Raw genomic sequence first — 20526 nt, forward strand, 5'->3', positions numbered from 1 at the left:
GTATGCACATATCCACTTTGGTTTACAACATAATCAAAATGAATAGCAGCTGTTTTTAGGGTTCTGTTGATGTCTGTTAACCCCAGATGTGCAGTACTGGGAAGAGAATCAACCAATGTCTGCATTCTGTGCTTCTCAACTTCTGCAGTCAATCTCAAGCAGCAGTGGGCACAAGGCAGGAATTACTTCTTGGTGGGAAAGCAGTTAATAGCAGCGAAGTGTACCCAGTTTTAATGCAAGAACACAGTTCTGTGATGTCAGTGTTTCATGCCTTTCAACTATGACTTTGTTCGTTTGTTTTAGCTCCACATGCCCACAGTAATCCGTTTCTTTGAAATAACTGATTCTCTTGTTTTTAATTAATTTGTTACAATTATTAATAACTGCCTTTGATTTTAATTCCTGTGTTGGAAATATTACTTGATTCTATCATTAATTCCTCGAATGCCCGTGATTTACAAGCGGACCAACAATATCACACTATTGAACAGTTTTACTAGAGTGCTGTAGGAGTTTAAATCCGTTAAGGTGATGTCACAGTTTTTAAGGACTGTTTATGTCATGTCATTATTATGTGATTATTTGATTTTCTCATTACTTAACTACATGAATAGTTATGTGCACCACAAACTGGAAAAATATTTATTCATGACTGTTTAGTGACACCACCGTGATCCTTGGTGTTATGTGGGGTTTGCTACTGCGCATCTAAGGGGTTAATAGACATCAACAAAACCGCAAAAGGTACCTTATTTACCAAATATTACTCAATTCCATATGTAGCAAAATGTACTTTATTTACCATCTGTTGCTCAATTCCTGTAATGATTGCAGATGTTCATCGTGTTTCACTGTTGCAGTCATTACACTTGGGTTATCCTGCTGGCAGGCTACCCGCAGTCAGCCTGAATTCCAAAGTCCTGGTCCGGCGTCGGTTGCTGTCGCCTCTTCCTTAACGTCAGTATGCCAGGGGGTATAAAAGATGCAGCCAACACCATTTTCTTCAGTCTTTCTTGCCGCGCAGTGCCCGGAGCAAAAGCAGTTCGCAAGTGCTGGTCGGCCGACTCCTGAGATTTTCAAAACCGAATTTCAGATCTGAAGTCTTCATTAAAGCTAAGTACCCCGTTGGGGAAACTTTTTTCTTGCTCCAGACCGATGTCAGAAAAAGTTAACAATTGTATTTCTTGTGGGAAGCAAATATCTCATAAGGATTTTCATTCTTACTGTATTCCTTGCCTAGGCCCTGACCACGTCGTTGCTAGCTGTTGGTTTTGGGCTAGATTTAACTAACGCACTATTAAGCATCGGTACGATTTTGCCTTTCATTACTTTTGCCGAAGATTTAATTATATAATGCCATCGGAACAGCCGACGACCGGAGTTTATAAAAAACGCAAGGAAAAAGACAGACATCCGAGGTCTAAAACCGACGACGAGGCCTCCACTAGGCCAGTCGCCAGTTCTCAGTGAGGTGCTTTCGCAGCCCCTGATGCCTGCTACCTCAGAGCCACAGGCCGCTTCCGACTCCCACATGGAGCCGACTAGGTCTCTGGATACTCAAGGTACTGGACACTCGGAAACCATTCCCTCAGATGGGTCCGGAGCCACTGAGCAGGCATCGGCTTCTGAGGGTGTTTTCAGACCTACACAGTTATATGTCAAGCCAGTCTCAGCTTCTAAGGCAAAGACTAAAACAGCTCTAAAGACAAAGAAACAAGTACAACATTCTCCTGGACAGACTTCCATTCCTAAGAAACAGATGCTTAAAATGGCCGAAGACCTAATTACTTTGATCAGGGGTTCCCATCCCCCTCCTGATTAGAGGCCTAGGCAAGACACAGAATATGACTCTTCTGATCAGGTTTCCATTTCCTCTGACTCCTCTTCTGATCAGGTTTCCATTTCCTCTGACTCCTGTTCTGATCAGGGATATACTCTCTTCCTCCCTATGAGGATTCTGATGCTGAAGAATCTGTTCCTTCAACCTCTCCTCCTGAGGATTATTCTTTTGGGGAAACCCTGCATACCATGAGGGAGTATTTTCACTGGGAGAGCCAGGATTACTCAGAATCGAAGAAAAAGCTCAGAGACTTTCTTCTACTACCTCAGCACAGACCTCTTGCTATTCCATCTGTTCTAGACATTGTAGATGGTGTATTTTCAGAGTCTGGCCTGTCTCCTGACTCTTTACCACCCTGCACCTGTTAAGCCAGACAGATACTACAGGGTTCCAGACTCTCATCAATTTCTATATAAAAACCCTGCTGCTGACCCAGAAACCATTTTGCAGGGTCCCAAAGGGGTCAAGGCTTCCACTGCAAAAAAACCCTGTCCCCTCTGATAGGGATTCTAGGGCTCTGGACAGATGGGGAAAAAAGTTTACACTTCTGCTACCTTGGCTGTAAGGGCTTTAAATTGTCAGATTCATATGCTTAAATACCAGCAATACTTAATGTCTCTGCTAAAACAGAAAATCCTGACAAATTCTGAATGTTCTGATAACAAGGAAATGCAGGATTTATTGCATGCAGCTGAACAAGTGGGAAAGCATACTTTGCAATGTAGTTTTGATTCACTGGAGGCCTCTTGCAGGGCCACTGTTACGGGTTCTGTCATTAGAAGGCATGCTTGGTTAAAGGAACATAATCTGCCTGATCCTGTTAAAGCAAAATTATTGGATGCTCCATTACAGCATGATACTTTGTTTGGTGTTAAGGCAGAAGAGGTGTTGAAGAAAATGGAGGATAAAGCGAAATCTATGCAGACAGTTAAGGATTTCCTACAGGTACAGCCACTCAGATTTAGCAGGAACTGGCCTTCTAAGAATTGGTCCTTTCCAGTGTCAGACAGACCACAGAGAAGCAGATACAGATGCCCTAGAGGCAGATCCCAGCCCCAAGGCTCATACAGGCCTAAACAATGGGGAGCTTCTACCTCCAAAAGCGGAGAAGACAAATCACAGCCATACAGGAAACAGTCCCAATGACTTCCCTCTGCCAAGGCCAAGCACTTATCTTTTGGAAGCACCTTTAGGGGGAAAGCTAGCACTTTTTTTCACAAAACTGGCACATGATCATCCAGGACAAATGGGTCTTGAATATAGTGTCTCAGGGCTACAGGTTCCACTTTCACACCCTTCCAAAGACAAAAGGTATGCCAGACCTGCCACACAATCAGTGGGCAGAGGCACAAAAGCAAGTTTCATCCCTCATGGACATGAGGGCTATTCAGCGAGTACCACAGCAAGAGCAGGGACAAGGATTTTACTCAAGACTTTTCTTGGTACCCAGAAAGGACAAAGCCTGGAGACCAATACTGGACCTGTCTATTCTAAACACTTTTCTGGTTGTTCCAAAATTCAAAATGTTGACTCTGCAGCAGCTTCTGCCCATGCTGGGCAGGAAGGCTTGGCTTGTAACTTTGGACCTCAAAGAGGCATACCTGCATGTCCCAATCAGACAATATTGCAGAAGATACCTCAGATTCATAGCTGGCCCAATGCACTACCAATTCTTTGCACTGCCCTTTGGCTTATCTACTGCGCCTAGAGTCTTCACAAAATGCCTGGCACCAGTAATTGCATTTTGCAGACAAAGAGGAATACAAATATATCCTTACTTGGACGACTGCCTTATTCAAGCAGAGAACAAGGACATTCTACTGAAGCAACTGGTGTTTGTAAAAAGATTACTAATTTGCCTAGGGTACACAGTGAACAAAAAGAAATCAAAACTGATACCCTCTCAAGAGATAATATTCCTGAGTGCAAGCTTAAATACAACTGCCCAGATGGCTTATCTCACGCCAGACAAACAAAGGCAACTGACTTCTTACTTTGAAATGATGGCAACAAAGACCCAGTTATCTGCAAGAAAGATTCTGCAGGCTTTGGGCTTCATGGCATCCTGCATTCTTCTAATTTCATATGCAAGACTGCATATGAGGAAACTACAATGGTATCTAAAAAGTGTTTGGACTCAACATTGTCACAGCCTGGAAACATTAATTACCCTCATTCCCTGCCTGCAACAGGAGTTTCGATGGTGGGCACAGGCCTGTCACCACAACAAGGGCCAGCCGTTCACTTTACCCACAGCCAGGCAGACACTAACAACAGATGCGTTAGATTATGCCTGGGGGGCCCACATGGCAGGAAAATGTATTCAGGGCACATGGCCCGCAAGCCAAAGGCATCTTCATATCAATCAAAAAGAGATGCTAGGTGTACAGAATGCCCTGACAACCTTCAAGGATCTACTTCATCCAGGACAACTGCTGATAAAGACAGACAATACTACAGTCTTGTAGTACATAAACAAGCAAGGAGGCACACATTCCTACCCCCTCTGCAGACAAGCCATGACTTTGTGGAACACAGCATTGACTTATCAAGTACACCTGCAAGCACAATTCCTGCCAGGAAAGACAAATACTGGCAGACGAACTAAGCAAAAATCTTATGGATCCTCACGAGTGGAAACTAGATCCACAAATCTTATAGGTTCATAGTTGTGTACTAGGCTAATGGCTCTGGAGCCTTTACAAGCCTAGCCCATAAGGTTAACCTGGCATCATGCCACCCAAACTTAGTTTCCAGTGCCTCTGTCGAGTAGAGCCACTGGAGTGATCCCCGGGGTGAATTTTCTATTTCCCATCCACTCATCAAGATTTCTTTTGAATAGGGCCAGTGAGGTGCACTTGGAATTCAATCAATTAGTTATTACTTTAAGGATTCCTTCATATATCACAAAAATTAAAGACTTTAAATCTTGGATAACTTCTGAACTTCAGCTTTTCTTAGAGATTAATTATAAACCTGAAGCAAACACAATTATGGTTTGGGATTCTCTTAAGGCCTATCTATATGGTAAAACCATTAGCTGGTACAATAATAAAATTAAAGAATGGGACTCAGAGTTACAGCAACTCCAAAATCAAATATCTTTTAAATCTAATAAAAATGTAATTGCTACAGATAAGTAGAAGAAAATAGAAGAAGCAAATAAGAAATACAATGAAATATTATCCCATAAAACTAATTTACCTATGGAAAAACTGAAATTAAATTCTTATGCTACCTCTCCTAAGCATCTTCATAACCTATCTATGAAAGTTAAGATACAATCAAAAATTAATAACACTGATGATATCTTTCATGAAGGGAAAAGGAAAAAAGTCTCAGACACAGGCGACATTCTGGAGGCTTTTAATTATCATTATGCAGAGCATCATAAAGATAAAATGAGTACAAATGAATGTGAGAAGTTAGAGAATATAGTTCCCAACATAACAAAAATTCCTGAGGAACTTTAGATCTACAAAAAACTATTTCTCAAAAGGAAATTATAGATGGGATTTTAGGAAGCTAGTCTAATAATGCACCTGGAATAGATGGATTAATTATCTAAATTTATAAATTTTTTCCCTTCTTCTCTAATCTCTCTGCTACATAAAACCTTTCTTGAAGTTCAAACATTAGCAAATATTCCTCCTTCTTGGAGATATTCTTTAATTTCCCCTAGTTTAAAAGAGAATAAGGGACCCTAATCATTGCAACTCATACAGACCAATTTCTTTGTTGAATGATTATAAACTATTTATGTCAATTAAGGTCAATAGATTGAAAATACCCATATCTAAACAATTAATGAAGACCAAACTGGTTTCATACATAACAGGCATACACAGGGTAATATTAAAAGAGTATTTACTCTGATAGATTATCTCAATAGAGGAAACCATGAAACATTGATAATAGGTCTAGATATTCAAAAGGCCTTTCACTCCTTAAATTGGGGCTATTTATTTAAAGTCTTACAGTTATTTAATTTCCTACGCTTTTTTATAACAATGATAAAAGAAAATCTATGAAAATAATATAGCATATGTCAAATTAGGTCCCTTTACTTCCAAAGCAATCCAAATCACTCAGCATGATAACAAGGAAATGGGGATGCCCAGACATAGATCTATTTGCCTCCCCACACAACTGCCAACTACAGAGATTCTGCACAAGGACTTATCACAAACAAGCATGGAAAGTGGACGCCCTATTATTCAGCTGGAAAACCCTTACAGTATATGCCTTTCCTCCACTGCCTCTCCTCTCCAAGGTACTACTAAAGGTCAGACAAGAGAAGCCAAAAATGATCCTGATTGCCCCAGACTGGCCACGTCAGCACTGGTACCCAGTCCTAAAGAGCTTGTCTCAAGGCCCAGCCTGAACATTACCTCAAATTCCTCATTTGCTGACTCAACAAAACAATCAGATCCTGCACAGCCAACTCAGAACCCTAAATCTGGCTGCATGGCTGATAATGTAACCATTCAGAACACACCTCTATCTAAAGCAGTTATGGATGTTATTTTGGAGGCCAGGAGGTCCAGCACCAGAAAATCTTATACAGAAAAATGGAAGATATTCTGTGCTTGGAATCAGGCACAAGGAATGGACACGCTTGTACCAAATATTCCTCAGATTTTACAATACCTAACTGAGATGCTGGACAAAGGCCTGTCCTTCTCATCAATTAAAAGCCATGCCTCTGCCATTTCAGCTCATTACAATATGGATCCACCTATTTTTTCACATCCACTGCTAAAGCAGTACCTCAGAGGGGCCAAAAACATAAGACCTCCAAGGAGAGCTCCAACACCTGCATGGGACTTCAGTTTTGTCTTGGAAAAGCTCTCACTGCCTCCTTTTGATCCAGCCAATACAGCTGAGATAAAATACTTATCATGGAAAACAGCTCTGCTCCTACAAATAACCTCAGCAAGAAGAGTCTCAGAGTTACAGGCACTAATGACTGTGGAACCTTTTATTATTTTCCATCCGGACAGGGTTTCTCTAAGGACAAACCCAACATTTATGCCTAAGGTAGTATCCAGTGTGGCCCTTAAACAAACCATTCATTTGCCTACCTTTTATCCAAACCCACAAAATAAGGGGGAGAGACTTGTGCATTCTTTGGACATACACAGACAACTATGCTTCTACTTGGACAAAACTAAAGCTTTCAGAAAGACTGAGCAACTCTTAGTGGCATATGCTGCAGGATCACAAGGAAAAGCTATTTCAAAGCAGACTATTTCAAAATGGATAGGTCACTGCATTCGTTTCTGCTATTCACAACATGGCAAATCAGTGCCTAAGGGCATTAGGCCACATTCAACCAGAGCAGCAGCCACTCCAGCAGCCTTCCTCAGAGGAGTACCAACCAAGGACATTTTGGAGGCTGCAACTTGGACTTCAGTACACTCTTTTATAAAGCACTACCACTTACCTCTTTTCTCTAAATCCAGAGCAGGCTTTGCCACTGCAGTTCTGCAGGGCCTCATAGCCACTCCTAATTCTATTTAGACCCAGCCACCCAACCTCAGCTTTGGGATTCAACTTAAGTGTAATGTCTGCAACAGTAAAACATGATGAACATAGTACAGTTGTGTACCTACCATAAATGCAGATGTTCGAGTGTATTCACTGTTGCAGTCCAGGTTACCCTCCCACCATCCCCCTTTCATTGCTGGGAATTATCTGTACTTCTCTATTCTATACAACCTATGTGGTGTATTTGCTTGTAGATGAAGGTAATGTTTATGTTAGTGCATGCTTTTTTATGAGAAGAATTTTTTAGCCTACCCTTTTGGGGGCAGCTGACATCTGGGGCAAGAAAACCTGAAGAAAATGGTGTCTGCTGCATCTTTTATACCCCTGGCGCACTGACGTCAGGGAAGAGGCAACAGCAACCGACGCCGGACCAGGACTTTGGAATTCAGGCCGACTGCAGGTAGCCTGCCAGCAGGATAACTCAAGTGTAATGATTGCAACAGTGAATACACTCGAACATCTACATTTAGGGTAGGTACACATGTACTTTTTTTAGAACTGCAATAGTAAATTAGATAGTTACCGGATAATGTCAAACTACCTTGGGCTTTGATTTACATGCATGATCTTGTTCTAATTTGTGTTATAGGATATGGATGCAGGAAGTGATAAATGGAGAACAGCAGCATTAAAATTAGGTGGTTGAGTTTAAAGAAAGAAAAAATAAAGGCATAGGAGACTTGGGAAAATAGCAGGAGCTTAATTTCAGAACGAGATGTTTCAATCTTTTTGGAAAAAGAGTGTAAAACGAAAATGGCACAATGTATTACAGAAAATCAAAGATTAGATATATATGTCAAAGGCATTCAAAATATTTTACAGAAAGAAAATGTATATCATTTTATATTAATTGGAATAATTGGCTGTATGCCAGGGGAATATATGGTAACTGTCAAAAGAGAAGAGGAGATGTATGGCTTTTCCTGTGCCAAATCTGCTTCTTTTGCCTTTGACATGATGATTTCTGATTTCACACACTATTCTGTTTCTGATTAGAGAATCATTCTTGTCACCAACCCACAGCCTTGAGTCGTAGGTGTACTATCAATGATATATTCATCTACTGATTCATGAACCCATCGACTTCCAGTTAAAGATAAATGCTTTGTCTGGTAAACAGTAAATTCTCATTTGCCTCTAATTTGCTTTGGATTTACATTTAAGCACAGAAACTTGTCCTCTGTTTTCATGCAGAAAGTGACATGGGAAAACATTGCAAGCTGAATGTGTTCAGGTTTGTCTGCAAATCTGCTCAGAGTGAGATAAAGCTGAAAATGTTGAATTCATAGCTTCCAGTTTTTGAGAGATTTCCATGCATATGTAAAGCAGTCAGTCATAAAAAAGTCATCTCAAGCTCAAAAAACAGAGAAAATGGCATGTAGAATAAACATACCTCTGTCTAAGCACTAGAAATCTGGACAGAGGCAAAACAATAAAGGGGGTAACAAAGGCCCCCAAACAGGGACAAATTTTACATATTGCTCTTTTAAAATTTGTAAAGTTGTTAAAATGACAGGTTTTGCATTAGCATACGTTTTCTGAAGTGTTAAACTCAAATGCCTGTCATTATTTGACTTCACTTCTCAATGATTTGCCAAAAAACACCAGTTTTATGAGTAATAGACCAAAAATATAGATGGCGTGAAAATCTGGACAGTTGAGAGGTATGATTTATTCTACTTTGACAATCAACATGAAAAAAAAAAAAATAAAATACTGGTATAAATGAGATTTTGACTGTAAACAATGAAAATAATTGTTTTCATTAAATTTCCAAAGACTGCACTAGCAAAGTTTTTATGCTGGGTTACAAAAAGATTTATGCAGTTCCGTGTTTCGATTGAATAGTCATCCTAGAGAGAGCACACAGGCAGTCTTGTTCTGGGCAGAATAAAATACAGGGGCTAGAGTCAATTCTGCAGTAGCGTTGTCGCCTCACAGTAAGACGTTGTCCTGTTCGATTCTCAGCTAACGTGTCTTCTGTGTGGAGACATGCATGAATGGGCATCCATTCGTTGAAGGTTGTGCGTCAGGCCTGGCAAGCCGGTACGTAAAAATCTACTGCCAATCATTAGCGGGCTGGAGTTCCGCTGTGGTGACCCCTAACCGGCAAAAGCCGAAAGATACAACAAGAGTCAATTCCAAAAAAAAAAAATCTGGTATTAACATTTTTATTCTGACACTAATTTAAAGTTTCCATTGTCGTCTGACTCTATGCCATTGTATGTAACTTAGAAATGTTTATTACAGATGCACAGGGAAGTGAAAAGGAAAAGGCTTTCACACAGAGTCATTGACACCTTAACGGTTTACTGCAGGCTGTAGTTTGTATCTGTGCTGGATGGCACAAAGCCACATTGTACTAAGCATTCTTACAGAGGTATTCCAGAGTTATTATAGCTACATATCACACCTCAATTACGATTTTTTTATCCAAAGATAGTGTTGTAACTGCTACTGTATCGTGGCTACATTTTTGTGTTCAACTTTGAAATGACTATTTCCTTGAAGTCAACAATCTGAAATGATGAAAAAATACCCAAAATACAGATGGACTAAAAAAATCAATTTTAAATGTTGTTTTTTGCAGTCGGCAAGACAACCCAGCAACCCCCACCCCACTTGTGGTATGGCAAATCCCCCCAAATTATATAATCCGCTCCATAGTTGCACCTACTTGAAGAAGGGAGAAATCTCCCAAAAGAAGAGAATCATTGCCCTTGTGGTTTCTAAGGTACACTGACAATGACTCCCTATCAGAAACAGCTTTCGGAGTTGTGCCTTTCATCTGTTTTTTCCAAGTGCTACTATCACTTGAGCAGTTTCACATCAAGCAACTGTTGGGAAGCCACATTTTTGTTATGATTTTGGAAATTTGTCAGTAGGTGGGCTTTTGATGTAACGCATACATAGAAATCCTTCTCTTGTAGGTTTTTATATAACTGACCAAGAGCCCAAATAAGTTAATCAGCTCTAGTATGAAGGCTTATACAGCTGCATTACAAAAGTATGCATTTTTGCATCTGGATAGAGTAAACATGGAAACTGATGCTGTGTGACCCCCTCAACTCCAGATTAGGGATTATTTTAATGTTAAAAGTAGGATTTTGGGGCAGTTCTTGTCATCCACATGTACTTTGCCATATGCATATTGTGAGGTTGCCATAAGCTAGAGGTGTACTAGATGGTATGTTCTAAGAAATTCTTTACTTTTTAAGACAGAAACTCTTAGTCATTTCAAATTGTTATTTTTGAATGGCCTCCCTGTGGTCCTCAAATTCTATGTAAAATATTTGCAGTTTTATTTCCGAGAGTTTTATAGGTTATTATTTCAAAATGTTTATAGGGTTGGAGCAAGGATACATCTGTGATATATGACATGGTGAAATTTACAACTACAAGAGTTGGGAAGCTGGAATGGACAAGGAGAAAAGCTGTGAATATTATCAACAGAGGTGTAAAGTTAAATAGTAGATATAAAAAGGGGAAACCTACACAACATATTGTGGTTAGTTTGAGTGTAAGGAGTTTCTTGGCAAACCAATAAGAAATTTTAAAATTTGTGATTTTATCAGCTAATATTGAAATACAAAAATATTTAACCTCACAAAATCAACAAAAAACACATAGGAAACTAAATAATGAACACCACAAAAATAAATATGAAAAACATTGCCAACCTACAGAATCACAGCAACAAAATAAAAACGTAAGTTAGGGGAGGTCAAACTCTACCTACATCCCCATTGGGGTTAATCCCCTCCACATCTCCCAGTTTTAAATGTATCAGTTTCACTGCCACACCAACTTTAAGAAAAGAGGTTTCTCCCAACAAAGAGAAATCACTACCAGCGGATATCTGAAAACTGTACTGAATGATTTCCCACAGTAAACTCAAGTAATCTGAAACCAACTCCAATGCCACAAAATGCTCTCACCTGCCACATACTAGCCTAGCCATAGTATTCCACCTGCACAGTTATTTAATTTGTTGACTGTCTATACAGTCAACAATTTGTATATTTGAAATACTGTGTACCTAGCAAAAAACACTACCAGAAATCTTTCTGATATAAAGCATTCTCAACATTCTGCATTATTACCATATGATTCTGTTATGAATGACTGAAAAGTCCAAATGCCAAAAACAAATACATTGGCAAAAATATTTTGAGCATTCATAATACCAAAAATATCTAACATCGAAAGTAAAAAACTTAACAAAAGGAAAACAAATTTATTTTGCAAGCTTCATACTAAAACCGTACCATAACAGTAACCCTTTATTTGTCCAAGTAGTGGTAATGTTATGGTAAGAATTATTTCTACAGTAAAGTGTAAGGTTAAGGTTAGCAAGCATTACGAAGGGGGTGCAAGTGGGACTTTCTTAGTACTCAATGATAACCCTAATCCATCCCTTAACCCTAACGTTATAACATACTTTAGAAAAACACTTTCTGCAGCAGTCACTACCACTACACAAGATACCTTAGACACACATTACATACATAGCTGACTTTAGGCACCAGCAAACCCCGAGGTCGCTAGGGGCCCCCTGTTGCTTGGGGGCTCCCCAACCACAGCAATTTACTTTAAATTTATATTTTATAACATGTCTGTCAAACCAACAAAAGGCTAGTACAGCAGTACTTTATACTTGCTAATCCTGGTGGGTAATAATAACTCTTATTTATATCTCCTTTAAAATTCAAAGATATTCTGGTTATAGTAAAAGTGTTTTATCAAGTAACAGGCTTCACAATTCCATTAAATATTTTACCACTACATACTGCCCTATTAGCTTAGTTAAATCCTGCTGGTGGACAGTCTCTCCACTAAAATTAACAACAAAGCCGGCTTTTAGGTACCTGCAATATCCATGGCTGCAGGGGGCCCCTTAACCTTTCTTGACTGTGTGGGGGCCCCACAAAACCTGCTGCTGGTTGTGGAAAAATGATGAGAAAAATCTATTTCCTGGTTATCTTCTTTTACTTTAACAGGCTGTGATATGACGCTTTTAGGATAAAGCTGATGACAAACACGAGCAAGGTAAGCTCTAGAGAGATCAGCAGCCCAGAGTGACTGATCTCAGTGCAAACCTTGGATTTTAAGAAGGGCTGATGCTTCTCATCTTAAAGGAAGTTTTTCTGTTTTGCTGAAGAATTCTGCGCAATGCCAAAACTGATAGAATAAAGACTCAAAATCAGCAACATGTTTTATGTATTACTTGGATTCACCTAAAAGTTAATAGAATAACACCTTTTACATCAACATGCATTTTGGACAATAAGAATAATACAGCTCTGATATCTTAATTTATTGACTGTAATCCTGAATGATTTACCAGCAAATCCATTTTATGAAGGACAGAGCAAAATTATGAGGCAAAATCAGGGAAGGTCTCTGAAATCAGGGACAGTGACTGGTATACATTACTTATCAATGAAGTAAGTGACTTATCCCTGCTACTGTTTGGTAACTGCTAAACAGCAGTTGCTGATCTGGTGTGGCAGTACCAGTGTTGCAGAATGTATTGCTATTTGCTGAAATAAGTAGAAAACTAGTATTACTATGGCTTATGCACACGTGTGTGTGTGTGTGTGTGTGTGTGTGTGTGTGTCTGTAAAAATTATCATAGATTTTTTTTACCTGTGCACACATCCAATAATGTCAGGACGCATGTAATATTCTTCTGAGTATCAGTAAAAAATGCAGCCAACAAGTAATTTCATTTCAAAAGAAAGGCATAATATATATTGCAGAACATTTGGACACTTTGATCTTCTTGGAGTCTCAATCTTACACCAGAGGGATACATGGGCATTGACGGTCCTTTTTGGAGGTTAGGGAGGCAAGCTGTATTCCCAGGTATGACCTGTGTATCCTTAAAGCAATTGTCTTGTTAGTTTATTGAGAGCTCTTATTTTGTCAGCATTGACCATAAAGCCTTAGGCACATCATAGGTCTTTCTTCAAAGAAAAAAAAAAAGATTGAAGTTATTTTCCTACTCATTATTTTTGTTTAGACCACTGTTGGATTAAAAGGTTGGGAAAATGCTTTAAAATGCATCCCAGAGAATCTGCAACCCCTAGAGCTTCTGGGGGCGCCAGCTTAATTGAGTTATTTCCCAATTAGTTAAGGATGCAAGGAAAACTAAAGCTGAATGACACTGAATTGCTTTCCTTAATCAGAATTTCTGCTCAAGCCATCATTGGATGAAAAGGTTGTGTTTAAAAAAGAAAAACTTTAAAGTGTACATCAGAGCACATAGAAAGTTGTCTTCTTGAAGAAGCTGACGAGTAAGGCAAAATGAGAAAAGGGAGGAAAAAAGTAAGGTGCATGGTATGGGGAGCCCAAGATGGTGGAGAAACAGAGGAAAGCACTGGAGGATATGTGGAGGGAAGGTGCTCAAACAATAGACAGTACCTAGGGTACAATTTCACCAATGTCCAGCCCTGTACAAAGAGGTATTGTAATGTATCATTGTTGCAACTAAATGCCAGTAACTGTGAATGTCATTCTGTTAGATTGACCAACATATGTGGTACACAGGCCTGTCATAATACAAAAGCATTGAAGCTATATGTCATTCTGTGTGTACTACCACTAAACGTTTGCAGCATAATGTAAAAAATGTTGCTTAGGAGGAGACCAGTGACAGGGTAATACTTAGACTGAAAGTGCCGGCGGGCCCCCAACTTGACACTTGCTAGAAGCCCCCTAAAATGTAAACACCGGCCCTGACTACATATAAACACACACACACACACACACACACACACACACACACACACACGCACTACAACTACTACTGCTAAGTCAGTCTCTTGCCGATTACATTCAGCATAAGAAACCTGCCTGAAATTTATCAAACAAATGCGCATTCAATAAATTGTGGGGGTCCATATACACACACGTGCACACACACACTGAGTGTTTGTGTATGCATATATGTATGTATATATATATATATATATATATATATATATATATATATATATATATGTGCGTGTGTATATAAATTTATATGTATAAAATATTATGTATATGTATTAGACAAAAAGTTGTATGCACCTCAGACCAGAAGTATGGAAAAGAGGTTAGCTGGTCAGTAAGTATAATTTTAAGAAACAGCTCTGTCAAGGCAAGGGTTGTAAGGCATGGCAGAGAATATGATTTAGAGGGGAAAACAGTAAGGTAAACAGATAACACTTCGAATGCTGAGGTAGTGTGGACTAATTGGAATGTCATTGCAATGATGGAGGAGTGTTAACAGTGTTGCATTTTAACCTTAAATAAATATTCTTGTTACTAACTTAAGTGTTACATTTCTTAGCTGTAAACATGATGAAGTAATCCTAGCAATGCACTGCTGAATGCCAGATAGTTTTAGGTAAAGTGTCCAGAGATGTCTTTATTTTTTGCAAGATAAATGTTTAGGGCTAGCCACCCCATAGTGTAAACATCTTGGCTCAAGATGATTGTCATTGCTGAAGTGCTCTTGTGCAAAATGGGAAAAAGGGGTGAAGGATGGCTGGATGGAAATGTTTAGGGCAACATGATTGCTAACCCATTCCAAGTGTGAGGCAGCAGTCTCATTGTACAGCAGTCATTTTAATCAGGCCTAAAATACTGCTCAGTCATTTGACAGCACTAGCTCTGAGTTGCTGTTAATATCTAACTGCTTTTTTGACAGGTGAGCACAGTGATGTAAGGGCAGAAGTGTTGATATCCCCTGGCGTGCCTGGCTGGCCTTGGATGTATATAAACCCAACACTGAATATTCTTGACTGGATTATTAAACTGACTTCCCATCTTCACTTCTTGGTGGTATGTATAATTTATTTTAAAATTAACATGCTTAATATTATTAATTATTATTATTATTATTATGAATTAATATTATTATTAGGAAAGCCTAATTTAGTAGACTGCCATCATTTAATTAGACTAACAGTTGCCCTATTTACTGCATGTGGGTAATCCCCAGGAGCAGCTAACTTGTTTCCACAAACCAATAGTGGAAGTAGTTGTCTAGAGTGGTTTATATCATGTGCTACATGACATGCCATTATTCTGTTTGCTAAATAACTGCAACATATCATACAGTGTTGTGTTTAACTTGCACTTAAAGTGTATGTTTTTCCTTTTCATTGAATACTTCTTATTAACCAAGAGCATGCAGATAGGAGGTGATATCCTGAACTGATAATGTACATGGGATACATGGCTTCCATCGAATCCGCAGTGTCTGAGACTTGGTTCATATACATGTTACCCAGATACCGTGGCCTTAGAGTTTCAAAGTCATAGAAATTTGGTTGTTATGAAGTTTTTTCTTCACCCTTAGGTTTCAGTAGTCCTGGTATTACTTTGTAAATGGAGATGGGTGCTTGCATGTATGTAGCTGTAAAAATCAATGTTTTCCTGTATTGATATTATTTTGGTGGTGATATGTATTGCAGTGTTAGACATGTCAGTTAACTGCGTATTTATGTGCATTTCAGTTCACAGCCATGGGTTTCATGACTTGGTAGGAAAGGTTATGATAATGCCCTTTTTCCAGCAAGTATAAAGTCTGTTTGTAGTTTACTGGATCAACATTAATAGTAAATTATATGTAGAAATTACTTGTTTAGATATTTCATTCACCTCCTAGTTAATTGTAGTCATTTGTTTCAGATCACAAATGATGACATTTCAGTGACCTTCCCCATAGGGACTTTAAGGCACATTAATCCTAAAGGATACTTCTACATTTGTTTGAGAAGGACCAGGCAGGCTTTGTGAAACTGGGCCACAAATCAGAATATCTTGATGCTGTCCAGTGACTGGGCAAATTAAAACATTCGTACGCCATCTTTTCCTCATTACGTGGTACTATAATGTAGAGAGTTTAGTAATGTGAATATTCAGCCTTTGGTCCTCTGTCTCACATTTCACCATTGTCTTATGTTTGCACTATGTAGAAGAAAGAGGAAAAGTGATGTATTATCATATAATGATGCTGAAATTAATTTGCATTTTTTATGTCTGGCAAATAATAGTGTTTTGGATTACTAGTCCTTTGTCACCGTCACATATTGCTATGTGGAATTATTATGCATACTGAACATTATTATTTATGGTCCTCCACTGTTTTCCTCTAATACCTTCTATTGGTGTTCTTCACTGCTAGCTTGTTCTTATAATTCTGTTTAAAACATGTATTATTGTTATAATTCTGTATAAAACGCGTATTATTGTGTTAATTGTGGCCTCCGCTGTAAATGGACCTAGTCCAGTTCGACTTTCCTGGTAAACAAATGTAAAATAAAATAAAATTCTGATATATTCCTCTGCATTTCTTCCACTCGTACTTCTGCTCTGATATTTTCTCTTTATTGGACCAGCTGCTGTGCATGTTGTGAACAGATGCTCTCTATGGTGCTAAGAACTGTACCTCCAGAGCAGATTACATAAGTGGAATAGCAGAATAGTATGTCCAGTTATCACTAAGAACATGAGATAGACATCAGGTGTTTTTAAGAAGAGACAACTTCATTGCAAGTCAAGAATGTGTCTGATAGTCTGAAAAATGAAAAGTCAGCTGGGAAAGAAGGCAGATCTTTCCTGTTATCGTGTTTCTCTAACTGTGAGTAGTCCAGTAGTTTATAGGATAATATTATACAGTCTCACAGCAAACTGAAGATGCGCAAAGCTACAGGGACTGTAAAATAAATGGTGTGTTTATGTTGTCTAAATGTTCTGCTTTGTGACATCTGAAGTCACTTTCTCACCTGCAAACTGTTTTTGCGCAGTAGTCAAGGTAGTGGAATATTATAGCAATAACCCACGCCTAGGTGTGGGTAATGCTAAATTTACCCACGGTTGGTGTGGTTTGGTCCCGAGGGCGAAGCCCAAGGGACCAAACAAAGCCAACCGTGGGTAAATTTAGCATTACCCACACCCAGAAGTGGGTTATTGCTATTATACCATGACATTATTTAAGAAAAGAAACTATTACTTTTCTTAAATAATGGCATAGTATAATGCCTGTTTACTGCCCTTCCGCAGATGTCTGGCATCCGCGGCAGTTCTGATATACTGCGCGCCTGCGCAGTACATCAGAGCTGTGGGCAAAAACGGAGAAAGCAAGATCTCCGTTGCTTTTTAGTATTTTGCTATGTTAAATGAGTTTAACATGGCGAGACAGTTTAAAATAAGCAACGGACATCTCCGTTGCTTATTTTAAACTGTCTCGCTATGTTAAACTCATTTAACATAGCTATAAAAAAGCAACGGAGATCTTGCTTTCTCCATTGCTTTTTTTTAAAACACTGTCTCGCTATGTTAAATGGGTTTAACATAGCGAGACAGCTTTAAAATAAGCAATAGAGATCTCCGTTGCTTATTTTACAGCTGTCTCGCTATGTTAAACCCATTTAACATAGCGAGACAGTGTTTTAAAAAACCGAGTTATACTAATGGAAAAAAGTCTGGGCGACCGGACCTTTTTCCATTAGTATAACTCGATTTACAACGGGCACGCTGGCCAATCAGCGTGCACGTTTTGGGGGGATCCTGGTATAATAAGGATCACAGTACATTTCTAGAGTTTGAAAAGTCATCTTCAAATCTCTGGTGGTCAGTATTCCATATTGTTCTCGTTTCTGCCTCTATGTTATTATGTTACCTGTTTGCTAGCTCTGTTTATTGTTTTACCATTAGTAATATGATGTTTCTATGTGGGGAGGCTAATAAGTGTCACTATATTTTCTTGTAATTCTGCTAAAATTACTGCTTGTAGTAGGTATATTTAAACTGTACAGTTTACCAGTGGGTTAAAAAAAATGATGCACAAAAAAAGCAGAATGTTGTTATTCAGGACTGAAATCTTTTGTATAAGAAGATGGTCACAAAGGCTGATCATTGGCTTAGAGAAATGTACATTTTGTATCTGTCTATTGTGTATGCATGACAATCAGTTCAAAACAAGCATTTCTCAGTATCAAATATTTGATTTCAAAGTACTGGTGGTGTTCCATTAGTGTACAGTGGAGTGATAGAATGGTAGTGCTTGGACAAGTTGCTATGTTCATAAACTACTCAGATGCTAATCGGTGCTGCAAAATCCCATGTGTACAATAGTTTAGCCAGTGGAAGCTGTATTAATTCAACCATGTAAAGATTTGCTTCGAAACTGTAGTCTGTATTAATTCTGCTGAGTTGAATAAATGCTCTTCTGAGCTATCCAATAATGAACCTTTGAATGAGTCTTGAAGGACCATCTAGTTTGCCTGCCTGGATAGTGATGGTTTAGGACTAACTGAAAATGCCCCAAAGGGGTAGTGCTTATACAGCTCTTCAAACATTAAAAAGTTTTAATAAATATTAAAGATATTTACAAGTGCTTTGGTGAAGTGGCGAGGATTCACTATTAAGGAGTTAACTAAGGTTGGTTGAATTTATCTAAGAGTCTTTAGCCATCCCTTGGGACACTTTCAAAAATAAGAATGAGAAGTATTTCACGATTTAGATGCGTACAAGTATTTGTTCTCTTTAAAAGTGAATTAACACGATTTTGCTAATTTTCTAAAAACTATTCTGTGATAACATGTACTGAGAAGTGAACTTCAAAATATAGACACGAAAAATACTTTATTTTACTTCAAATGGTGTTTCACTATGTAAAGTAGAATTAGCAAACAGTGACAGTCCTCACTGACTAGTAGTATTCTGTAAAGCATGGTAATGTAAAGCTATAGTCAGATATAATTTCACTTTAGTGTACATGTTTGCAGATACGATTTCAAGAACTGTGCAATGAGAATGACATGCATAGTAGTGCAGTAATCAATCATCTGACAAGCAGTGTGCTGTAATTCCTGATAACTTGATGCAAAATGCCAAAATAAAAGCAAGAGAACTATTGCACTTCAGTGCACTGCCATCTGGTGTACTGTTTAGTGGCAGGAAATGGCAAACAACAATATGGTTTTGTGTTGTATTCCTTTTGTTGCTATTGTCATTCTTCTTTTACTCTGCCAGTTCCCATCTTCCACCTTTGTTGGCATTGAGGTATATTATGCAGACATAGGTGTGGTCATCAGCAACAGGCCACTGTGGGTACACCTGACCAAATATCTGTGGTGGGCTTTCATCCGTATAGCTCCCATCCCAGGATGAAATATCATAAGTATTCCCCAACCCTTATGCCTTTGAGTACTACCCTAAGGTTCTGACTCCTCTGGAGTGGCAAGTACATCGGATCTATTCTGTGGCCCCTTTAGGGCACTAGGCATTAATGCAAGCTGCTGGAAACAAGCATTGTGTTTTTCTGGAGACCTGGGTGATGACTTTGGTCCACATCTGGCACCCTCCATTCCACTTGGAGTCTCTTTATTCATTGTCTTAGACAAGGTAGTACTTGGGGTATGGTCACTGTTTGCCTTATTAATATCCAGGCTCTAGCTAACTCAAGTTGTCATTAGAATGACCATCTCTTTTGAACATGTCCTTTACTGCAGGAGTAGACTTGGGTTTCTTCTTATCTATGATGTACCTTGTTATGTGAAGGTAGTTATACAAAAAGTTACTGTTTTGTTTTTTGCTTTTTGTTTTTTTACACAAAATATTGTTCTTGGTGACTTTAGTAGCTCAGCCAGTGGTGAATTGATGATGCTCACTAACGAGACTGGTTGTGTCATAAAAGGTTTTAGATTTGCTCATATTACCTCTGCAGTATATATATTTGGACACAGTCTGGACTTGGTAGTAGAGCTGGACTCTTGACCAAGCTGCTTCCTAGTTTCTTTCGGCATGCTAACTTCCTCAAGCTTTGAACCGAGGGAGTGCAGCTCTACTAACCATACTACTATAAACTCTCTATTAAAGTTTCATTTCCTTTCCTATTGCCTGGTAGGTGGCTGCATTAAATCCATGATACTGGCTATTGATATGCCAACCCTAAGTCATGTATGCTCTGTCTAACTAAAGGAGTGGAAGGCTTTGTTTGGCAGAGAGCCCTTCTCTGAGATGAGAAGGGTGAAAATTGGAGTGTCACTGGAGATACTGGTTTGAGGAGTGACATACTTAATATGGATAAGGACTATGTGATACACCCGATTGATATATTTCTTAACAAGGCAATTTAC

General features: G+C 38.8%; 1 protein-coding gene across 1 annotated transcript in view; it reads left to right on the forward strand.

The window, feature by feature from the left end:
* Nucleotides 1–20526, forward strand: part of EPS8 (epidermal growth factor receptor pathway substrate 8) — a 2217981-nt gene that overhangs the window by 300652 nt on the left and 1896803 nt on the right. Inside the window, exon 2 of the mRNA XM_044087279.1 lies at nucleotides 15087–15220. The gene's annotated coding sequence lies outside the window, so the exon portion shown is untranslated. The remainder of the gene's footprint in view (nucleotides 1–15086; nucleotides 15221–20526) is intronic.

Source organism: Protopterus annectens, chromosome 11.part0 (assembly GCF_019279795.1).
Source record: "Protopterus annectens isolate FY-2018-M chromosome 11.part0, PAN1.0, whole genome shotgun sequence".
Taxonomy (NCBI): Eukaryota; Metazoa; Chordata; order Ceratodontiformes; family Protopteridae; genus Protopterus; species Protopterus annectens.